At 47.4% G+C, this 7,402-nt stretch overlaps 1 long non-coding RNA gene across 1 annotated transcript; it reads left to right on the forward strand.

Annotated features, from left to right (window-relative positions):
• Positions 1-337: 337 nt before the first annotated feature.
• On the forward strand, positions 338-6,284 carry LOC130379006 (uncharacterized). Its single transcript, XR_008895059.1, has 3 exons — positions 338-510; positions 1,522-1,587; positions 6,223-6,284. It is a non-coding gene; the product is annotated as an uncharacterized LOC130379006 (long non-coding RNA).
• The last annotated feature ends 1,118 nt before the right edge of the window (positions 6,285-7,402 follow it).

Consider the following 7,402-nt stretch of genomic DNA (forward strand, 5'->3'; position numbering starts at 1 on the left):
AGAGAGAGAGAGAGAGAGAGGGATTATATATTATTCAATTTCCTTTAAGAGTGAAGGGATAAATAAGGCTATTCTTGATTTATTGCCTGCTTAATTCTGAAAAAAATAGGTTATATATTAAAACGAATATATGTATGAAAACGTTTTATGTATTTTCATGTCATAAGCCACTTAACTAAATTAAGAAAGAAAATAAGGATTCCTCAAACTAACGGAAAGGCAGTTTTGAAACAAAAAATTAAATGCTGTCAATATGACGCGCCGCGTGATGACCGTCGTGCACACGCACGCACGCACGCACACCGGTTCCGGTACCGACACAGTGCGGCGGAGACAACCTCACACGTGTTTCCAAAGAACGAACAGATATTTAATAAATACACGTCTCATTATGGTTGGAACCAATTAAAAAACAAAATAACGATATAGTTAGACGTCTGAGACACCCAAGTCACCGGCTGGAACTGACATTGAAACTTGTTGCATCCGGTGACAGCGAGACCATTTAAGGTAGGGCCACTGTCAATATCGCGTGTTAACCTAGCTTTCTGTCATCTCGACCGGCTCCTGAACAGGGTACATACATACAACAGGTCATTAGAACAGCATTGCTCTCTTTAAGGATGTGTGTTGTGACTGACATGCGTTGACATTGTTGATTGACAGCGTGGCGTTGGGTCTCCCAGCAAAGGGGGCGGGGCCACCCCGGTGGTGTTTGATGGCTCTCAAACGAACAGGCGTTCTTTCATAATGAGACACAGGAAAATCAATGCGCTAAAATTGAACGAATGAAACAAGCTTGCACTCTGCAGTCAGTGTCAACATCTGTCATCATTGTAGGCTATTTGAATCCTCACATTCAATTCAGGTATTTCTTTTGAATTATTGTTTTTTTAACCCCCCCCAATAAGCTGGTCATGTGCTTTACAAATGATTCATATGATTGTAGCCAAACATGGACAGTCTATAAACAGACGTTGTTATGTTACCTGTAGGGCTAGAGCCCTGAAGCCACAAGATATACACAAAGAGCATTTAGAAGGAAAAAATGAATCCTTTACATCATACAGGCTAGACAATGTATTCATTCATCCTGCCTTCGGCTGCCTTCATTTTTCTATCTAATTATTTCCCTGTTTCGCTGTGCGCCACTTCTGACAGTGATTGATAACGGGTTAAAAATGAATGTTTTTTTATTTTGGCTGAAGCAAATATGTTCTACCCTATATACAGGAAGAATGTTTTGTCTCTCTCTCTCTCTCTCTCTCTCTCTCTCTCTCTCTCTCTCTCCCCACCCTCTCTCTCTCCCTCTCTCTCTTTCTCTCCCTCTCTGTCTGTCTGTCTGTCTGTCTCTCTCACACATAAACACACACACACTCTCTCTCTCTCTCTCTCTCTCCCCTCTCCTTCTCTCTCTCTCTGTCTCTCTTTCTTTCTCACACACACACACACACACACACACACACTCTCTCTGTTTTCCCATTCACTGGTATTACAGTTTGTCTTAATTCTCCCCTGCAGACTCTGACCCTTTCCCCGTGATGTATCGCCGTGGCTCCCCACTGGGGCAGACGTGTTGTGTCAAAGGTACGCGGTCATCATCATCATCATTACACTGCAGACAAAACCACACGGTAGCTTGTGTTAGCGCTGGACCGTAGTCCTACTACACGGGGGATTAATCCCAGAAGAGAAGTCTTGTGTTCTGATGTCCCTCCGTGTCGCTCAGTACAAAATGTCCAGAACGTCAGCGGGCCTTTACACGCGCCGCTCAGCACTCCATCCGAGACGCTGGGGTGTTTGTGCACCTGGTTCAGGGATGATCTGTCTAACAGGTTTCTGAATCCGGCCAGGACTGAATCTGGGTCCTCCAGGCTAGTGGAAATGTTATGCTAACTTATAGGGTTTGGACTGGAGGTCCACGGCTCACCGATCAGTACTGCTGAACTGAGGAAGTTACACAGATGTTATTCTCTCTCTCTCTCTCTCTCTCTCTCTCTCTCCTCTCTCTCTCTCTCTCTCTCTCCTCTCATCTCATCTCTCCCCTCTCCCTCTCCTCTGTCTCCTCTGTCCCTCTCTCTCTCTCTCTCTCTCTCTCTCTCTCTCTCTCCGGTGACTTTTGCATCTCCGTTGAAATAATAACAGTAATGCTACTACTAATAATACATTATTAAAACCCTTAGTGCTGTACATTGCATTCCAATTTGCTGACATGCATGACAGAGGCTAGGCTATCGCATTTCTGCGCCTCCATTAATAGGTTAATCATTTGAATGACCTTTAACCTTTTATTTACCTATACCTATATTGTGTTTCTCATATTTCACATCTCTTGCATTATCAACTGCTCCAAGCAAGATACTATTATGAAAACCTTGTGTCCATTCCTTATTAGGATGTCATCTTCTAAAATGGATGAACATAGATTAAACAATTGTAAATGTATTCTGTGTAACAATGATAGCGACCGAAAAGCTTCACAGGTTCAGCGGTCCACTACGCTCTCTAATAACTCCAGACGTCTGCCGGCAATAAATAATACGACAGGCTACTCCTGCACACACACACACACACACACACACACACACACACACACACACACACACACACACACACACACACACACACACACACACACCTCCCTCACTACTGTACATGTGGTTCAGCTTTTCCATAAGACACTTCTGAGTGAGGGTCTCCCCCTCCAAGTCTGTCTCTCACTTTTGAAGTAACTTGCTCAGACCAATTACTGGGGGGGTGGGGGGGGTTCCACGGTCTCCTCCCCATGGTGTCCTTGGACGGCTCTCAGAGCGCCTGAAAAAAATGGTTGTGGAACATTAATACTGGATTGTCTTCATCTGTTTGCATAATTCCCTCATGTTAGCATTCCCCCCCTCCCCCCAAACACACACACACACACACACACACACACACACACACACACACACACACACACACACACACACACACACACACACACACCCCAACCCCCTTCTTTTGATTCCACAACCTCTTGTTTTCTCTGGGTTTATTTTATTTTCGGTCTTCAAGAGGAAAAAAGTAATGTTTGGCGGGTAAGGGAGAGTCTCCAGTTGTGTTATTTTAATCCCTACATGTATTTATGCGGTGGTTTGGTTACTACATTACATGCATGATGATGACGCTGTGTATTTCGGCTCTCCATCTTGTAAATGTTCTCCTTGATTAAAGGCCCGATTGACGTACACCATACTCATTTAAATAATATTAAATGTGTTTTTTTTATTAATATTGTTTAACAAAATGTGGTTGATTAGTTATCAAACAGTCAGTTGCTATATCGGCTACATTTCCAAAAACATATTTTTCGGTTGGAGTTTTTGACATGGCCCATTTTCTAAAAACTTTTAAAGTTTTTTTTTAAGTTTGGACAAATTTGCTGTCAGGTAGGTGGTTGTTTTTGGGACGTGGGCAGACTCCAGGAATTAATTTATCCAAATAACCAAAAGTCTCCCGCGGGGCCTGCTGAGGTCGGGCGGGGAATGGCGGCGCTGGTGGTGGAAGGCGAAGCCACCTTTTGAAGTCTGGAATGTTTTGGCTGACTTAGAGCAGGAGGCTGGAGTGGAAGGATCGTTTTCACTCACCCATGGGATTCTTAACCATTTTCATACACCGAGGACAAAACAAAAGCCGGTGGGGGAAAAGAAGAGAGAGAAAAAAATGCCTGAGCTGATTTTGCATTGGTTTTTCTATCGTGTGGGGGGGGGGGGGGCAGAGAAGGGGCTCTAGCTGAGTGAGTCTGGCTGGATGAGTTTTCCACTGTAGATTAGCGTTATACGCGTTTGATAATAGAGTGACGACATACGCATCGTGCCTAGCTAACCTGTATATAAAAAACACTCTCCTAGCACTTAAAGACAGACCTTTACTCCGCTCCCGGTTTATATATCCCCCCCATCCCCAGCTGCTAAACAGCTTCCCCATCCTCCCCACAGACATGGTGGTGCATGTTTATCCCTGAAGAACCCATCTGTATCATGGAAAACCCCTGTTATTAATGCGCCATGGCTACTAATGAGGTGTTCAGTTAGACCAAGGGCATGGCTCCCATTTAACAATGCAAACACTCAGAATGACTGCAAACCCCCCTGGCTCATTAGCCGCGGCCCACACACACATATCAACCATGTTTCACTTGTTGTATCCAAAAACGACTTGAAACACATTAACACAATTAATTTATTTTAATTAGGTCCCTTTCTCCTCAATTAGAGACGCCGTGTTTGTGTTGAGACCAGCCAGCCCGGGGAGAGGAAAAAGCAGGCAGGCCCAGGTCTTGAGTCATGCTGGAGCTCTTGAGTTTCTCCAGCCTGCTAAATAATTCACAAGGCGTGTGTGTGATGAGCTCCTCCTAGCTTCCATCTCTCATGATGGTGAGATGGTGTTTTTATAACGTGGGACTCTTTTTGGGACTTGCCGGACCCCTGCGACCCAACGCGGTGTTGGCGCTTGTGGCGAATACAAACGCTAATTATTTCAATCTTTTATTGGAATAGCCTTATGACCGAATGTGATGAATGTCCAGTTCTTATTGTGTTCTAAACATGTTGAGCAGCCCCTGTTATTCTTGGGCAGTGGCAGAGAGATGACCTCACGGGGTGAGATGATGGTCTTGGGTTCCCATCGTTGGTCTTGGGTCATGATCAACATTTCATACAATTTCTCCACAAAATAATAACAGCAGAAGAAGCCTATGTGGTCAACGAGCAGGGATGAGTTTCTGAGGAGGAACTGCTCCTTAATGCCAACCATCCGAGTTCAGGTTAACCCACTTCGGATAAATAGTAAATGTTTCTCCAATGCGACTAACTACCCTCAACGTTTCCCAAAGTGTCACATTTTTCTTCAATTTATTATATCAATTGCCGTGTTCCACTGGCTCGCTCAACTGCTGCACTATTGGCTGCCCTGTGTGTGTGTGTGTGTGTGTGTGTGTGTGCGTGTGCGTGTGCGTGTGAGTGCGTGCGTGTGCGTAAACGTGTGTGGGAGGTACAGGGTCTTAACCCCACTCGGGCCGAGGCCTGCGACTGATCAGGCAGTAGCCGGGGCTTGATTGGCGTAATGGCACCCTACCCCCCCAGGTTGGGTCACCCCTGGCAACATCTGGGGCTGGGACAAATGACTGCTGCTGCCCAGGCTGCAGGAACAGCCCAGCGCTCGGGGGGGGGGGGGCTGATATCATTACTGTTATCATTCTGCGCCATGCCAGCCCCTCAATATGTATCCTTGGTTTAAATTTAGATGCATTAAAAAAAATAAGATCCAATTACTCTGCAATCCTGCGGTGGTTCTCTCCCCCCCCCCCACCCCCCCCCCCACCCACCACCCACCACCCCTGTGAGCGAGCACAGGGAAATAAATGTGGTGGTCTTGATGAAGTATCTGACAATAGAGTTAGCACAGCTCTGGGTTTACAGTAATACCACGGACACGGACAATTAGTCCCAGCCAGTAATTTACCGCCTGCTCACAGGTGGACGGGGGGGGGGGGGGGGGGGGGACCACCGCAGCTACACTCTAGATCACACGCCCGCCTGGTCGCTCCTCCAAACACAGCAATCCCAAAATAAAATCATAATAAAAAGACCCCAACGCATATTTCAATCCCTGCTTTTTACGAGCCGAGCCGCAGGAATAACGCTCGGGGCACGCAGTTTTTTTTCTCCGTTTTATTTAGCCTTTTTATTGGTAATCATTCTGATGAATGATCACTTTTATACATTGTTGACCTTTTTACGCCAGCCGCCGGAGCCGTTCCCAACGCCGCTCTGCTACCTATTAATTATGAAATACTGGCGGTCGCGCCCGCGTCCCTTTACTGCCTTTTCCGGCTGAACTCGGTGTGAAGGGCTGCTGTTCTCGAACGGGCACATAAAATAAAATGAAATAATAAAAGCAGAGAAGCAGAGAGACTCCCAGCGCCTGCAGCGTTATGTCATTAGAGTCAGAGAGGCACGGCGCAAAGAGTTAAAGAAACAAACGCTAGTTTCACGCGTGATAGACACCTCGACACGTTCAGAAAGAGGAAAGAGCTTCTGGACCTTCTGTTGGACTGGAGCGACCCACGGTGTAAAATTAGTTCCATATCAATGGGAAGTATTGAACTCATTTCTGACTCGACTGTTTGTGAATAACTTAATCTCACGTTACCTTTTGTTTCTGCTTTTTGTTCATGCTCTATAGCTGCCCCGTTGGCCACCTCTTGCGTTGCCAGACGTCCCTGGAAGGAGCCATCCCTCTTCGTGTTCGAGGCTTCCGCGCGTTGTCTGGTGAGGTTTTCCTTGCCTTCCTCTGGTTAGGGGGTATCCTATAAAGTGGCCCCTTCACGCCGTAACTTTGATTAAGGGCTATAAAAATAAAATGTAATTAAGGTACGGTGCTTTTTCAGGCACACTTTACGTCGTTTAATGTATGAGAACTCGTTTGATTACCTTGTTTCACTTTCGTAGTTTTATGTACTTTGGCTAACAAATGACACAACAGAAAAGGCCCTGGCCTGATTTCCACAGAGTGCATTTAGCCACACACATGCCCTGTGTCTGTCAGTACAGACGGACGCACGGCCCTGTTCCTCTGTACAGACGGACACACGGCCCTGTTCCTCTGTACAGACGGACACAGGGCCCTGTGTCCGTCTGTACAGACGGAACAGGGCTGTGTGTCCGTCAGTACAGACGGACACACGGCCCTGTTCCTCTGTACAGACGGACACAGGGCCCTGTGTCTGTCAGTACAGACGGACACACGGCCCTGTTCCTCTGTACAGACGGACACAGGGCCGTGTGTCCGTCTGTACAGACGGACACACGGCCCTGTTCCTCTGTACAGACGGACACAGGGCCCTGTTCCTCAGTACAGAGGACACAGGGCTGTGTGTCCGTCAGTACAGAGGAACAGGGCCGTGTGTCCGTCAGTACAGAGGAACAGGGCCCTGTGTCCGTGCCGTGTGTCCCTCAGTACAGAGGAACCCGCCCTCTCCTGGCGCCCGGCGCTCCTGTTCTCCCCTCGGATTGAAACATTACAGATTTATGCCATATGAAGAATGACCCTTTGTGCCGGTTGGCTTATTGGCCCGGTGTCCGGGTCAGCGGGGCCGGCCTGGTGTGACCCCCCTGGAGGCCCCCCCCCTGAAGCCCCCCCCTGGCCTTGATCCCTCCTGTCAGCACCTTGGGGCTCCAGCCTGGAGGTGATTTCATCAGGTCCACCGTGGTACAGTTGCTCAACCTCCTCCCCCCCCCCCCCCCCACTCCCCCACCAACTCTAGTCGCTCGCTGCCCTGAACCTAGCCCCTCCAAGACTGAATCAGGATAGAAAATACAGAGAATACAAAGAAACAGGGCCTGGTTATACTATTAACCAAACC

Source organism: Gadus chalcogrammus, unplaced genomic scaffold (assembly GCF_026213295.1).
Source record: "Gadus chalcogrammus isolate NIFS_2021 unplaced genomic scaffold, NIFS_Gcha_1.0 GACHA141, whole genome shotgun sequence".
NCBI lineage: Eukaryota > Metazoa > Chordata > Actinopteri > Gadiformes > Gadidae > Gadus > Gadus chalcogrammus.